The sequence below is a fragment of the Temnothorax longispinosus genome, chromosome 6 (genome assembly GCF_030848805.1).
Source record: "Temnothorax longispinosus isolate EJ_2023e chromosome 6, Tlon_JGU_v1, whole genome shotgun sequence".
Taxonomy (NCBI): Eukaryota; Metazoa; Arthropoda; class Insecta; order Hymenoptera; family Formicidae; genus Temnothorax; species Temnothorax longispinosus.
In genome coordinates, this window is record NC_092363.1 from 10,406,568 (window position 1) to 10,424,076 (window position 17,509).

A 17,509-nucleotide genomic window follows, 5' to 3' on the forward strand; every position below is an offset into this window, starting at 1 on the left:
TTTGCACATTTTAAAATTATAATATTAAAGATATTTTATATTTTTTTATGATAAAAGTCATATTGAAATTTTATAATGAAAGAAGGTATCGCTCTTAATACAAATCGCTGTTAGAATAGAGAATAGAAATAGAATTCAGGTGAGTCACTTGTATGACTCATTCGAGTGAATCTAGTCCTCGCACAGACCATATATGGACATGTCGAAGCAGAGCGCAACGCATGACTATATAAGGTAATGAATTTCAAGACACCACCTTATGACTCATTGCTGGCAAGCGAGCCACACCACTTGAAGTAGACTCATATCCGCTAGACAACGCCCTATGACTCATTGTAACGAGGTGCGGTCACCTCCCACTACCGTTTCCAAAATTGTATAAAAGCGGAATCTTTCACCTTCTCGACGGAGAGTCTCTCGACGGAGAGTGTGGAACGAGCCAGGAAAAGTCACATATCTTATACTTGTTCCATCCTCCCATATAAACCACTTGTATCGTAAAAGTTCTACAATAAATATTATACTCTTTTATATCACAAGAAAGATAAAGATTATTGAATACCTACCTTCAATGGATCCAAGGAGCCATAATCTACATCGCCCACCAACAGCTAATTATCCTGGGGTTTTACTTCCTTAACTGCAAGAAGAAGAACCCATCAACGGAGACGTTCTGCCGGATCGAGCCACCTCGCATCACCCAGGACGTCACACGGGGGTAGTTCGGTGCTCGATTTGAAATGCAGGACCCCCTCGAGCTGATCCGATTTCAGTTGCCTTCCGTTGTCGGAAATAATCTGTTCGGGGCAGCCGTGCTGGTATATGACCCGGTCGAGAATCGCTTTGGTAACGGCAGGAGCGGTAGCCCGGCGCAGGGACTTGAGTTCGACATACTTTGTAAACCGGTCCTGCATGACCAACAGCCAGGCATGGCTTTGGGTGGACCGTGGCAAGGGGCCGACGAGATCCTGAGTCATTTGTTGCCAGGGTTTGGCGACGGGTCCCGTGTGGAGGTTTCCGGCTGGCTTGGTCGTGGGTGCCTTGTGCGCCAGGCAAATCGGACACTGACGGACATACTGGGTGATGTCTTAGAACATCCCCGGTTAATAGAATAGTCTGGCCATGCGGGCAATGGTCTTGGCAACCTCAAAGTGGCCCGCTGTGGGCTCCTCATGGTGCCTTTGCATGGTCTGTGCCCGTTCCTCCTTCGGGATGCATCGTTTTCACTGGTCCGCCGAGACTATTCTATTAACCGGGGATGTTCCAAAACATCGCTCCTGTGGATCATCGCCTACGATGCAATCCTGAAGATCGCTCTTCCCACCGGCTGTTATCTGACGGGATATGCGGATGACATGTATCTGATAGCCGGTGATAGGAGGGGGCGGACGGCGGCGGGGTGTGGTCCTGCCCGGCTCGGTCTCTCGTCCCCCCGGGAGGGGTGCCCTCTCGGGGGCGTCGGAGTCCGGGCCGGGCTGGGCCCTGGCTCTGCCGTCGTCGTTCGCGAGTCGTTTCTATCGACGTCGGTCGCGGCCCGGGAGGGGCTCGGGCGGATTCTCCACGGGGTTTCCGCCACGGGCGCCTCTTTCGGGCCGTGGAGGGCGGGGGCAACCCCTGGGGTTTTTACCCCGGACGTCGCCCCGGCCTGCCCTCCACGGAAAGGCGCAAGTAGGGAAGGAACCCGTCTTTTCGGAAACGGCCACTCCTCCCCTCACTCGCCCGGGGGCGGGCGCGCGGTTGGGGGCAGCCGTGCGCAAGCAACCCCGGAGGAGGGTGGCGGGTAGGTGTGGCGGTACCTATCCGTCACAAATTAGGTCGGGGTCCGAATAGGACATGGCGTGGGAGGATCCACGGAAGGTATTCGATCGCGATTCCCGGGATCCTCCCACATAGGCGCCGAGAGGGCCGCCCGGGGGGATTTTAGCCGGTAAAAGTCCGGCATAACCGCCCTTCCCGCACTCGGGGAGGGAGTATCCCATGAGGATTTTCCCCCGTTAACAAAAAAAAGGATCAAATACGATAAAATACTGTAAAATAAAATTAAACACAGTAAAATATAACCAGGAATCTTTATTAAATCGACGCAATTGGCGAGTAACAATAACGCTTAATCACGACTTTTCGACCGGGGTTTTGGGTCCTTCTCAAGTGTCTTGTAACAAAAATTTCGGTAATGCCGGAATTAGGTAGAATTCTAACAAAATATAACGGAAACAATTAAATGTCCTATTTATAAACTGGCATGGAACTATAGCTCTTACGTGAACATCTCAGGAATACGAGGATTTTGACCGAAAAAGTCATATGTCAAAAGCTATAAAAACCTCTCCATTAGTGGTCGTTAAAGAGTAAAATTAACAATTAAAAAGTATAGAGCAATGAAAGAGTAATTACATGTTCGGTATCGTAGAGCGCCTTGATGTGAATTTCATAACGTTAAGATGCGTAATGTATAAATTCGGAAATAGTTAAACGGAGCCACACCGCTGGAAGGTGACGAACGGTCGGGAGTGAGCAAGCAACTGACAAGATTAATAAATGTACATTGTTATAAGGTTAAAAGAGTAAACATAGCGAGTTTATATACAAGAGATGACTTTGTCGTATATTGGATTTAGGTTTTCGGTATCTTTTTGTAAGTTGATGGTATTCGCTTGATTTTTTATGTAAAACATTTCCGCTATTTCACGCTTCCTGACATTCTTTTCCCTATGCAGTATGTCTACATTAGACCATTCAAAATCGTGCTGACAAGATACACGGTGTTCGCTGACCACCGAATGGGATCCGTCATCTTTCCTGATGTCGCTCCTTAATACGCGTTTGCAGGTGTCTTTTCGTCTGCCCGATGTATGACGCGTCGCAATCTTTGCAATTTATCCTATACACGATCCCAGTTTTACGATCAAGTGTATCTTTTCCTTTTTTGATTATTACGTCTAGCTTTTTTGGGATAGTGTACACTGTATCGAGACCATCGCTATTTAATGTAAATCGTATATTCTCGCTGAGGCCCTTGACAAAAGGTATGGCTAATTGTAAGTATCTCCGAGCGTCGAAAGTATCGATGCGTTCTTTGTCATTATTGTCGCGAGGGTACCGGAGTTGTTTTAATCTCGCATTAATTTGACTACTGATTAGATTGTCAGGGAAGGAATTGTTCAGTAGAATAGTTTTTACTGTCTCAATATTATTACGGTGGAATCGTTTATTGGAAAGCAAAACCGCATGGTCAGTAAGGCAATTTATAGTGTTGATCTTATATTTTAACGAGTGGCTCGAAAAAAAGTTGATGTAACTTCCAGAGAAAGTGGGTTTTCGGTACCAATTAGTTATTAAATTGTTTCCTTCCCTAATGACAATCGTGTCCAAGAACGGGAAAGAATTGTTGTTCTCTACCTCATGCGTAAATTTAAGGCGAGGATGGTAGCCGTTAAAAACATCGAGTATGTTGTTTATTTCGTCTTGGGATACCACAGCGAAAATATCGTCCACGTATCGATAAAAGATCGCAATAACAAAGTCGAGTCCATTTAAACAGTCAGTTTCCAAATCGTCCGTGACGATGTCCGCGAGGATTGAGGAAAGAGGGAAACCCATAGGACTATCGAAAATTTGCTCGTATATTTGGCCGTTAAAGGAGAAACTAGTGGAGCTCAGAACGAGATCAATGGCGTGTAGGAATTGTTGTAGGCTGAGTTTAGTGTTCACCGAGATCTCTCTCCATCTGTTTTCAATAGCCTTGAAGGCTAATTCCTTCGGAATATTAGTGTAAAGAGCCGTAACATCGAGTGAGACTAAGATTTGATCGCCGTTAATTGTTAAATCTTTAATTTGTCTCGCGAATGACTAGCTATCTTTGATGTAGGAATCAGGTCGGCGCACAGATTCGTGTAGGATGGAATGTAAGTAGCTAGCCACATTGTAAAGTGGACTCCCCATAGTTGAGACGATTATGGGTAAGGAGAAACCGGTCTAATGTATTTTTGGTAGCCCATAGCATCGTGGGAGTTTGCCATTTGTGCATCTCAATTTATAAAACGTAGGGCTATCAACGATGTTATTACTATGCCAAGACTTTACAAGTTCATTACTTTAGTAGTTAACTTCCTTATCGGATAATTTTAGTAGTTAACTTCCTTATCGGATCCTTGTCCAATTTTTTATACGTGGACTCGTCGTTAAGAAGGTCAGTCATTCGGTTAGTATAATCGCTTCTATCCATAAGAACAGTGACCTGACCTTTGTCAGCCTTGGTCACAAAAACATCGTTGTTATCCCTTAAGAATCTCTTACATGCCTTGAATTCCTTCAGAATAAATCGATCAATGTAATTAATGTGTTCAGGCTTATTTAGGAAGTCCTGCAAAGAATTTGCGACGGAGTTGCGTATTGGGTTGATAACGTTACGTGGTATTCTATGACTGTTGACTTCAAAATTTTTAATTATGTCTACGGCGGTGCGCGATCGATCTTCTTTCACCAAGTGAACAATAGGTAGGCCGAACCCTTTCCCAAGGCTAAGAAATCGCAACACATTGTCGGGGATAACCTTATTGCTGATGTTAACAGACCATTTGGATCTGTCATTATTGAAAAACGAGTCATACGGATTATGCTTATTAAATAATCTGTTAAACTTATTGATAGAGTTAATTTTAGTAGTGTTCTCATATTTACTAATTTTTCGTCTGTTAGCATCATAAAACCCATGTAAAATGTAATTTATTCTACCGTTTCTACAAATACAATAATCGTTCTTTCGCACTCGGATTGTCGCATGATATGATTTTCGATGCGAATACCATAAGTATATGAATATGGTTTAATCGTTCGAATGGTAATACGTTCGTAAAAGTATAAGTACTTTTGCATTGTTACAACGTATTTGCGAATAACTCGCCGATCGCAGGTACGCCCCCGGTTGTATCGAGATTCTCGTTGACCGTTTGCTGTGAGATCTCCCGGGCAACTCGGTGGCTCGGCCCGGCTGCGCCTCCCGGCCTCGGTGCTGAGTTCCCCTTCTCACTCACGTTCACGTGGTCCGCGCGTGTGTTCACCGTACTCGCTTGTGCTCACGCGCGCACCGTATGACTTGCTCATTGTTAGTACATAGCCATACGCTACCGAACAGTAGCGTCCTTCCGCATTCCTGCCTATTTACGCAGCAGGCTGTCGAATACTACATCGGGTGCATTCGGGGAACTCGCTACCGCGCTACCAACGCTAACGCTATTAACTCCTGTCACGTCTGACGGTATGATCACCGCTATATTCCAGCCGCGTAATTTTTTCGATTTCCCTCTCTATTGCACAGCACCTGAAAACAATATAAGAATAAATAATCACACCTTAACCTAACTGTCACAACAATCACTCAGCTGATGCGAGCACGCGTTCTTAAAGTAGTAGACACAAGCTTAGAGAACATGGCTGCCTTAAGGCCTCTTTTCAAGCTTAAGCCCTATTTTCATGAATTACACTATAAACTTTTTGGACAATTGCTTGTTAAAACTCCCCAGAATCACTAAAATTGATCGTCAATGAATATTACAAGCTTTATGAGATCCTTTATGCAATATAAATTCAATTTAACACATGAATAAATGCATAATCCATAAGAATAAACTCAGAAAATTAAAATAAAATATAAATAAATAAATTAAAAGCAGATTATTTATAAGAACATAACCTTTTGTGCCTAAGGAACATTATCACGCTAAAATAATAATTATCTCATTAGCATTTTTTCAAACATGATTGTTATAAACAATTAAATTATATTATTAACAGACCTAGCTAATGTGACTGATGGAACTATCACAAAAAGTCAAACAACTTTTGGTTATAAACCATTATCGTATCTCTTAAAATAAATTAATTAACAATAAAATTTATCATAAAATTATTATTAAAAATGACGAATAAAATCACTGCTGACACTCAGCAGAGCATGTCAAGTAATCCCACAAAAATTCTCACATCATATTTCTTCTTAATTCCGAGATATAATTAAAAATTATGGAAATCCATAAAACACAGAAATTTCAAACAACCTAAAATAATGCCCTTAATTGTCTGAATACAACAAAAGAAACCCCATCTTTTTATCTCTTACCATTCTCGAGTTATAAATTATTAAAGTTTCACATCCGCCATTTTGAATTTCCTACCCTTTAGACTTACAAAGACCAAATCACTTTTACATTAATATTTTAGTCTTTTATACATTTTAAAGCTGAAAAATTTCATTTCTGAACAAAAATTTTGACACTTAATTATTATGATAAAAATGGAATCTCTCATACTCCTAAACACCAGTAACGTTAACGCCGATTTTCTATTTAAATTAATTAAATTAATAAACGAGATTGAAAATTGAACATTCACTCCATGAAAGACGAGGATAGTTTAATACCAGTTCACAGAAAGTAAGACAAGGATAACCCTATAGACTCTTAATAAATTAAAATAAAAATGAAAATAAATAGACGGAGATAAAACAATTATAGAAATACATTCTCTTATATTTATGGAAAAACACCACATTGAAATAACTATTATCTTATTAATATTTTTCAAAACAATTGTTATAAACAATTAAAATTATATCAATTCCATTTTACTAACTACGTCATCAAAATCATCTCGAAAAACCGATCGACTTAATGAAAAAATACTTACTACAAGATTGTTCGATTTTGCAACTTATTTTTATAAACAATTATAAATAAATAATTAACCACACTAATAATAGCCGTTAACATGTGCCCCAGGTTATGCACAATAACTTTTGTATAAGTCAAAACCTCGTCACTCCTCTGGTTGAGGCTACAAAAATTTCCAAAGGGAAAGACACCCGGTATAACGGTTTAGCATGGGAGTTGTGCCATATAATTAATATTTTTCTATCACAACTACCCGAAATTCGACTATTTCAAACTTCAATCCTTAATATCTCTTAAATTACGCCTGCAAAAAATACCCCGTTTGCATGTAAATTAAGTTTAAACCTTCCTCTTCAACCCCATATGGAAAACATAATTTTTAACAATCCGCTACACCTAATTAATTAACGAAATATATACCTCCGTCTGCATTATGACGTATAATTGGCAATTATATATCATGAACATAAAAACTCGTTCGGGTAAACGGTAAACACGAATTCTGACCGCGCACGTAAACTTTGCATCAGTACACCTATGAAAAATAATAATAACTTTTATTTCTGCAATTGTTTATTTACGAAATATTTATAACAATAAAATAAAGTGTGCTCATAAACGAGATGATATTAGAAATTCAAAACCTCTTAAATAAAGAGAACATAACGATATTAATACGCAAATTAAAAAGTACCAATTTATTTAATTAATAATTTGTTATTAACAAACACATATATTAATGATGAAAATTTTCCAATGCTATATTATACTTTAATGAAAGTCCTACAATATATTTCCTATACACTCCTACCAAATTCCCAACCATTCGTGAGATATAAAAATAATAAAAATCTCATTATACATAAATAATTTCATTGATTTCCTGCACTAATGAGAATGCTAACTATTCCTACCTGCACGATACATTATTAACATGATATTAGAATCATTATTACCACTGCTAAAATCACTTTTATCAATATTATTATTATTAACAAAATACATATACTTACTAAAATTAATATAAATCTTGAGCATCAAACGCTGAAGCGCCACTTACGAACCAGAGAAAGATAGAATTGTATATGCGTAGCATAAGGAGCGCGAATCCGAGTGAGATGCGAGTATTGTACAACCTGAAGAAAAGAAAGAGAGAGTCAGATATATCATAGTAACTGTTAGATAAAGAGAGCAATATCTTTTGTACTTTAGACATGCTAATAATGACTTTAATTGTACTATTGAATTATTCTATTGTATGTAAAGTATGTCTAAAAGAACTTAAATAATATTCAACATATATTTGCACATTTTAAAATTAAAATATTAAAGATTTCTTATGATAAAAGTCATATTGAGATTTTATAATGGAAGAAGGTATCGCTCTTACTACAAATCGCTGTTAGAATAAAGAATAGAAATAGAATTCAGACGAGTCACCTGTATGACTCATTCGAGTGAATCTAGTCCTCGCGTAGACCATATATGGACATGTCGAAGCAGAGCGCAACGCATGACCATATAAGGTAATGAATTTCAAGACACCACCCTATGACTCATTGCTGGCAAGCGAGCCACACCACTAGAAGTAGACTCATATCCGCTAGACAACGCCTTATGACTCATTGTAACGAGGTGCGATCACCTCCCACTACCGTTTCCAAAATTGTATAAAAGCGGAATCTTTCACCCTCTCGACGGAGAGTGTGGAACGAGCCAGGAAAAGTCACATATCTTATACTTGTTCCATCCTCCCACATAAGCCACTTGTATCGTAAAAGTTCTACAATAAATACCATACTCTTTTATATCAAAAGAAAGATAAAAGATTATTGAATACCTACCTACGACGGATCCAAGGAGCCATAATCTACATCGCCGACCAACAGCTAATTATCCTGGAGTTTTACCTCCTTAACTGCAAGAAAAAGAACCCATCAACGGAGACGTTCTGCTGGATCGAGCCACCTCGCATCACTCAGGACGTCACAATGGGAACGTTCTCTCACCACAATGCCGCGCCATGTTGTGCAGCGCATGAGAGCGCATAAGCTGCCTTAGCTCCCGAGATGATGTAGTCCATGCGTGGTCCATGCGCAAGAATTATTTAGGTGGAAAGAAGTGTCTGCAAAGTTTACTATTAGGAATTTATTATTCATGAAATTGAAATTCATAACAAATAGCTTCGAAAAAACTAGAAATTTTTATTAATGATAAATTGTGGGTGTTCGACGTGTCCAATATCGAATTCCAGGCGGCAATAAGTGGCGGTAAGTATTAATATCGTCAGAAGTTTTGATTTTAACCTCAAACCTCAAGATTTCTTAAAAGACAGTAGTGTAATATTTATTTAATATGCTCATTAAGGATTGTGATTTCTATTTATGTGGGACAGATTTCATATCTGGAACGTAGAATTCCAATCGAAATATTATTGTTTATATGGAATAGCACTCTTTGTAAAATGGTTTTGTAAAACTTTAAGTAACTGAAATTGTATTTTACTCCGACAGATGAGGAAGTTATCAAGTTTTTGGTGGCCCGAGAAAGTGAGAGACGGAGTATGGCGGTAATTAATGAAGAATTACAAGCTGACAAAGCAGGAGAGCCTGCAGATGCATCTCAAGCAAACGAAGCCAGGAAAGAGTCCTTTGTTTGGCCAGATCAGGCAGTTCTTTTGTTTTTGGAGACCTATCGAGATAAAGAGTCTGATTTTGCCTCGGGTCTAAAACGCAACAACAAAATATGAATGGAAATTGCAAATGAGATGAAGAAGGCAAAGTACAATGTTACTGGTGCTCAGTGTCAAAATATTTAATGTCCGGACTGAAAAGAACATACAAAAATATAAGTGACAGCAATAAGAAATCAGGTAATCATTCAAGTTTTTGGGCCTTTTATTCTGTTATGGATTCAATATTTGGAGAAAAAGCATGGGTAGCACCTGTATCAATAACCAGCAGCGATGGTCCATCCCGTCCAGGCCTTCATCATCTATTTCATCAGAGAACTTAGCAGCAGATGAGCCAAAACCGAAGAAAAGACGGGTAGAATCAATTTTGGAATCGTCCATCACAGAAATCAAAGAAGATAAACAAAAGGAAAAGGAGGACAGAGAACAACGAAGAGCAAAAAAGGAAAATAAGTGGAAGCAGATTAGACAAGAACAGCAGGAAATGCACAAAGATAGAATGCACCTCCAGCAGTCTCTGATTGAACTACTCGCTAAAATTGCAGAACGCAAGAAGTAACCTTAGTTTAAGAATAGCTCAAGTAGTATTATGACATTCTGTAATATGCGTTGGAGGATACCCACATAACAAAAGTTTCTTAAATATGCTTATGTTGTTTTGTATAGGTGTTAATGTTGTTTTTTTTATTTGAAATAATTTTGATATTATCACATTATTTAGTTTTATTAAGAGTGTAGTTCAATTAATAAGTAACGGCCATCTTTAGCAGTATTGCATTCTGTGATAATAATTGTGATAATAATTAGCACACTAAACACGATGAGCGATGATGTCCAAAAAATATCGCCATAAGAGTAAGTATGTTATTTTTTGTAATTTTGTAACTTATTCTTACTGTTGGTATATAAAATTGCGAATAAATATATGTGCAATAAATAACCAAACATTTATTTTAGATACCTTTATTTTCTTTTATAATTACTCTGTACATATAAATAAACGAGACTGCTTCTAACTCATTGAAAAATTGATTAAAATATACAGGGTGGTTCCGGACATTTGCGACAAACTTAAACGGGTGCTAGACTCGCTAAATTGAACAATTTTTATTAAGTAACCCGTGTCCGGCGACGCAAATGTCCGGAACCACCCTGCATATAGAAGTTATTTCAATTTTAATTTCTCAAATTTTAAACATTTATAAATTTATACTTTAAAATCATTTTAATCTAAAAGCCACCTCAGAGAAATACTTAATTATTTTCATTTCCAAGTCTCATCCTCAATTCATGATCCTCGTTCTCTTTTGATTACCAAAATCTGCATCTGCTGCTATGACACCAGGGGCAACATTCTCATTGTTAAAACAAACAACAACATCAACATTGTCATTCTGCAGTATGCAGATGTTGTGCATGACAGAGCATGCAATAACAAACTGTGGTATTTTAGTGATATCAGTGAGAGACAGACAATTGAGTAAAATTCGAAATCTCACTTTCAAAAGCCCAAAGGCTCTTTCAATATCCATGCGACTAGATGATAAGCAATAATTGAAATTCTTTTGCCTTGGAGTAAGATGTCCATTATCTCTAAACGGTACCATGACATGTGAGTGAATTGTATATGCTGCATCTCCAAGATGGTGAGAATTTGAGGGAAAATACTCATCTAGCTTCTGGATGAATTCAGTTAAAGGAAAGTTTCTAAAAAATTCGTGCATCATGTACAGATCCTACATGCCCGACATAATAATGAGTGAATAGACTCCGAGCATCACACACAGCTTGAAAATGAATAGCAGGATATTTTTTCCTACAAATATAAGAGGCTGCATCTTCTTTAGGAGTTCGTATCTGTATAAAAAAAACCATCAACAGCCCCAATGACTCCTGGAAAATCCTTTGCTCTTTGAAATTCTTCAATCACACGAGTAGCCTCCTCTCCTCTTGGCCATTTAATAAAACGTGCTGCTAGGCAGTGAAGAGCGTAAGTCACACGTCTCACAGCGCGCAATGCAGTAGCCTTTCCTACACCGAACTTGACACATACAGACCTGTGTATACAGAACGATAGGATTACAGCTGCAATACTTTATTGTTTCTTTTAGTAGTTTTAACATAATCAAATACATACCGATGTGAATCTGGAGTAGCCATGAACTGTAACGTTATCATAAGCTGCTTTTCTAAAGATATTTGCTTCCTTCCACGAGTATTTGTAGCATTCACAGCTGGCCTTAGAAGTCTCAAAACCATTTGAAAGGTTTCTGGAAATATCCTGCAATATAGCCAAAGTCAAACATATGGCCAATTTGCATTTATCAGTTGTTGACAGGAAATACATTCACAAACCTAAAACGTTCTTTAAAAGTGATTCTGGAGTATCCTGGGACAACTCGTTCCACATAATCGGTCAACTTTTCCATCTGAAGAGTTTCACCTCGCGTCTCATTCACCATTAATATGGCATATAAAGTACGCATTTGATTTTCTTTGTCACTGGAATCTTCTTCACTGCTGCTGGATAACGAAGTGGTTTTATCATTATCATCTTCTCCATCAACATCAATCTGGCTACAAATAATAACAGAAGAAACCACAGAAAGCACATTATCACCCGACATCTTATCTGCCATGTCTGTTTACAAACAGCCCAAATGGGCATGGGTCTGTTCCGTTTCTCTATGCGCAGTAAGAGTGATGGGAAAAACGGACCAAGACAATGCGCTCATGCGATGCGCTGCGTTTCATGCGTGAAACGGAACGCACCCACTGAAGTAGTTAGAAAAGCGAGGATTCTCAACCTCTAAAAAGACAATTATAAATTACATAATTTAACAATTGCGTTTGATAAATAATTAAGTAAAACAAGTTACGAGTTAATGTTTCTTTTAGCGATTGAAAACCCTTGCTTTTTCAAATCAGTTGTTACATATAAGTTACTGCTAATTTCAGTCTTATACTTGATTTTTTATGCTATACTCTAAGTCAATATATTTTAAAACAACCTGAGTTCGATACGCGGATCTAGCTCGCGGCTGGGCTGGGTTCGAAGGAGGTGCGGAGGAACAGAAGCGAGGCGTAGGCTGGCAGAATGAAAGCGTATCGTCTTTGGTAACAAAATAACAAGAGTTTATTCTATAGTAACAAAGGCTCGGGATATTTACAAAGATTTAATGTGCGCAGAATACAATGTTGTGATGCACGCGGAGGCGCGCGAGACGAGCCGGCGTGGCACAATGAAAGGCGCGCGTGAGTCTGATTCTCGCGGGATGGCACTAGCGGCCGGGTATACGCGTGGTGCGATCGCGACGGATGATCGGTTCGCCGTGGGCGGCGCGAGGTAAAGCGCGGTACGTACGGGGCGGAGCCGGTGCTTTCGGAATTTTGTGTGCCGAACTGCGTTACAAAGTTTCTCGGTCCGGGCGGAGCCGGTGCTCCCGGCGTCGCAGAGCGGGGCGCGTGGAATGACGCGAAGCGCGGACGCGGCGATGAAATCGCGGAGATTCCGCTCGGATGGCGGCAGGATTGATCTAGCGCGAGTCCGACCACCGAGAAGCGCTCGGTGGAAGCAAAGTACGGAGGCTCTACCCCCGAGGAAGGCTGCAAGCGTCTGGAAACGAGACGGTATCCGGCGAGACACACTCGGTGGAAACAGAGAAGCGCTCTGCCCCCGTTCGGATAGCCTTGTGGATGAGGAAGCTGGTCGTTTGCCGAGAAACGCTCGGTGAAGACAGAGTATGCCAAAAGCTCTCTACCATCATTCTGGCTAGCTTCGTAGAAGTGGATGCGGGAGTTCAGGATCGGTGCGGTCGGTGAACAGGATGATCATGAAATCGCAATTTGCGTTATTAACAACGCTCGGTTTATATACATGCCGTGGCGGCGTTACGGAGTGGCGGGGGTAGCGACGGCAATCGCGAGCGCCGGGATGGCGCGGCGGAACGGTCGGAGATTACGGCGTCCCAACGCCGCGATTGCGTTCGGCGATCTTCGAAAGTTATAACACTTAACAAAAAGAAATTCATTGGCATAAAATGAACTTCTTTTTGTTAAGTGCTATAACTTTCACAATTTTTAACATTTTTACAATTTTCGGACGTCACTCTGTGGGGAATACATTTAAATTTAATACCCTTTTTGCGTTTTTCATTTCAGGCACGCCGTACAGGAGCTACTATGCACACCGTAGTCGAGCGCGCGTGCGAAGAGATGACTCATAACTCCTACATTTCTTAATATTTTTTCATATAAAAAATATTGTAAATGCATCTAAACATGTATTTCAATATCGTATACACCATGAACCTGATTAGCATAACACTTTGTCACAAATAAATCCTGAAATTGACCCTCATTTTCGGCCGCCAGACTGTACTACCCCCTTAAAGAAGAAAATTCTTTAATGAATTTACGATAGTACGAACAAAATCCTAAGAAACTTCGTAATTGTGATCTGGTATGCGAAACCTATCAATCACTAACCGCGGATATCTTTTCGGGATCCGTGGCTATGCCCTCTGCCGAAACTACATGCCCCAAATATTTAACACTTTTTCCAAAAAAAGTACATTTTCTTGGATTAATTTCTAAATTTACTTTTCTCAATCGTAAAAACACTGTTTTTAAATTTTCCAACATTTTAGAACAACTTTTTCCAAATATAATTACATCATCGAGATAAAGCAAACAAATTTTCGACAACAAATATCTTAAACCTTTCTTTATTAGTCGTTGAAATGTAGCAAGGGAATTACAGAGGCCAAAGGGCATGACAGTAAACTGCCACAACCCGTTTCCAATAGAAAACGCAGTTTTCTCTTTATCCTCGGAATGAATCTTTATTTGCCAGTGTTGAAAAAGGGTAAGGGCTTTTGTGTCCCCGGGCTAATTCCGCGCTAGTTGCCATGACACTGTACAGTAGGAACCAGCGGAACAAAATCGAAACGATTCGGAATCGGAACGCGCGACGATGAGCTCGTCCCTTTTCCCCAGCGACCGTAGAAGCGAACGCACGTGCACGGGCGAGCGAGCGAACGAGCGAGCGAGCTAGCTAAAGAGAGTGTGAAAGAGCGAAGAGAGAGCGAGATCTCCAGATCGTTAAGGAAAGATAAGTCGATTATTCATTGATTGTCCGCTTAACGGACGCATTATGGTAATATTCCTTTCTGCTGAAAAAGCAATTCTTTTTGTTCTAAGCGATGCGAACCTTATATATGTATATGTATAATATATTCTTGTATTAGCTGAATAGCTGACAAATGTACGTTTCATTCATATAACACATGTGTTGGTGCAGCTAATAATCACTTGATATTCACCAGGCAATTCTTCAACAGGTTATGGGCCCAGATATGCCCAGCGTGCTCAGTTCAAGCATTCGGTGAACATAATAATTAAGTGATTACAGCAATTTGATAAAATCGGTGACAATATTGGTAATAGTAAAAACTAGAGAGACAAAGATTAACATATAAAACGAGTCGAATGTTAAGAACAGATATTCCGAGATAAAGTAAGACTACAGCACGTGTGTTACGTGAAGAAAAAAAAAGGGGGGGAAAAGGGCAAACACGAAAGGAACTGAAGCTAAACATTGACGGTCGCGAAAGATCACGCGCGCAGAAGCTGACGCGTCGATACGGCACAGCGGCGAAAGGGAACGAGCATCCGCGAGCATTTACGATATATCTCGAATTATATCGATCGGTCGCGAGCGTGAAAATAGCAAAGGTGAGAATCACGCGAGGCGAGCGGCAGGTTGGTAGTACGGAAGTGCGTGTCGTGCGTAAAGGTGGCGAGGAATACGCGTTCCGTGACAGGTCGAGGTTAGGTACACCCGTGGTCGTTAACACGTCAGAACGTAATAAAATAAGAAAGCAAAAAGTAAAGTAAAATTAAGATGGCGAAAAACGTAGGCGATGACACCGCGAGTGTAGAACGTTTAGCTGACGCGGAAAATTATCAAATCTGGAAATTCCAGCTAAATATAATTTTTCGGTCGAATGAACTGTACGAGATAGTACATTCTGATGCCGATGAGAAATTACGTGACGCCGCGTGGAAGAAGAAGGATGCCTCAGCTCAGAAGATAATTGTTACAACGATTGAGAAAAAACCGATGATGCACATAATAAATTGTAAAACGGCACGAGAAATGTGGCTGAAGATTTCCACGATATACGAGAGAGACAATGAACAACAGAAATGCAATCTGTTGCAAACATTCTATTCGCTGTCAATGGATAAAGGCGAAGATATGGCTTCATACGTAAGCAAGCTCAAAAATATTGCAACGAGACTCGAAGCACTGGATACGAAAATCGATGATGACATGATCGTCTCGAAGATACTCGCAACATTGCCTCCAAACTTTAGACATTTTGCAAGCGCATGGGAATCAACCGTGAAGAAAGATAGAACCTTGGAAAACTTGACGGCACGACTTTTAGCGGAAGAAATGAGGAATTCAGCAAATCAAACTGAAGAGAAACAAGTGGCGTTTAAGACTACAAATAAGAAATGCCACAAGTGTCACAAATTGGGACATTTTGCAAGAGACTGCAAGACTAAAGTACAGTCAAGTGAAAAAGAAGTGCGCTGCTTCAAGTGCAACAAAAAGGGCCATATGGCTAGATCGTGCAACGAAAAGCAATCCAAGGGAGAGAAAGCATGCAGTATCTGCAAGAAAAACAACCATACAGATCAAGATTGCTTCTTCAGGAAGAAGAAAGGAAGCAAAGAAGAAGCAACAGATAAAGTTGCATTTCTAGCCAGTAAACCAGTTTCTTCAGACACGTGGATAGTGGATTCAAGGTCTACGTCCAATATGACGAACAGACGAGACCACCTTGAGAACTTCAAGAAGCTGGAATCAACAATAGGAGTAGCCAAGATGAATGAGACAATGATGGCGAAAGGGGTCGGATCTATTGAATTTGAAAATTGCAAGTTGAAGGAAGTGACATACGTACCAGAGTTGAGCTCGAATCTACTATCAGTGCATGCTATCACAGAGAACGGCGGCGAAATAAAGTTTAATAAGAATGAAGTGAAAATAAAATACGGTAATGAAATAGTTCTGAAAGGACAGAAGACGAAAAACGGACTATTCCAAGTCACTCTAAAGCCAGTAACACAAAGTAAATCATATCTGACTGACAACCAAATGAATACCGCAATGATGTGGCACAGAAAACTTGGACACCTGAGTAACAAAAACCTGGAAGTTCTACAAACATTGAGTGAGGGAATAAAGCTGGCAAAAGAAGAATTGAAGAAGCTGGAAGAAGTGTGCAGTACATGTCAGAAAGCTAAGCAGACCAGACTGAAATTTGATGATTTAAGAGAGAGAGCAATAAGACCACTCCAAATCATACACACGGATGTGTGCGGACCAATCAATCCCGCCACATGGGATGGAAATAGATATGTTATCACTTTTCTCGATGACTACACACACTACACAATGGCATACCTAATCAAAAGCAAAGATGAGGTCCCACACAAAATCGAACAGTATATAAAGAGAGAGTGGAGTCCAAATGCAATGCCAAAGTATCTAAACTCCGGTGTGACAACGGAAAGGAATATGTGAACAACAGAGTAATAACTTGGTGTGAGAAAAAGGGCATTGAGATCGACAAGACTGTGCCATACACACCGCAGTTGAACGGTAAGGCCGAAAGACTAAATCGGACCTTAATGGATAAAGTAAGAGCTCTGCTGTTCGATTCTGAACTGAATAAGAAAATGTGGGGAGAGGCGCTGTACACATCTGTCTATCTGCTGAATAGATCTTCGACGGCTACACTAATAACTACCCCATATGAGATGTGGGAGAAGAAGAGGCCAGATCTGAAAAACCTGCAACTGTTCGGATGTGAAGCCTACGCTAAAGTACTGAAACCCATTAAGAAACTGGATGAGAGAAGTGAAAAATATATATTCATCGGATATGCGCCTTCTGGCTACAGGCTGTGGGACGAAGATAAACGAAAAATTAAAATAGCACGAGACGTAAAATTTGGACAGAGAACAGTGAGAGAAATCAGTAAAACAGAAAGAAGAGGTTGGATAGATCTAACAGACAGCAACAATGAAGATCTGCAGAGCGAAGAGATGAACCAGGAAGATGCAGTGAAAC

At 40.1% G+C, this 17,509-nt stretch overlaps 2 pseudogenes; one reads left to right on the plus strand and one right to left on the minus strand.

Moving 5' to 3' along the window:
* The first annotated feature begins 740 nt into the window (after positions 1–740).
* Positions 741–9,919, plus strand: LOC139814810 (uncharacterized; annotated as a pseudogene).
* Positions 9,920–10,614: 695 nt separating this feature from the next.
* Positions 10,615–11,999, minus strand: LOC139815470 (putative nuclease HARBI1; annotated as a pseudogene).
* Positions 12,000–17,509: the final 5,510 nt, after the last annotated feature.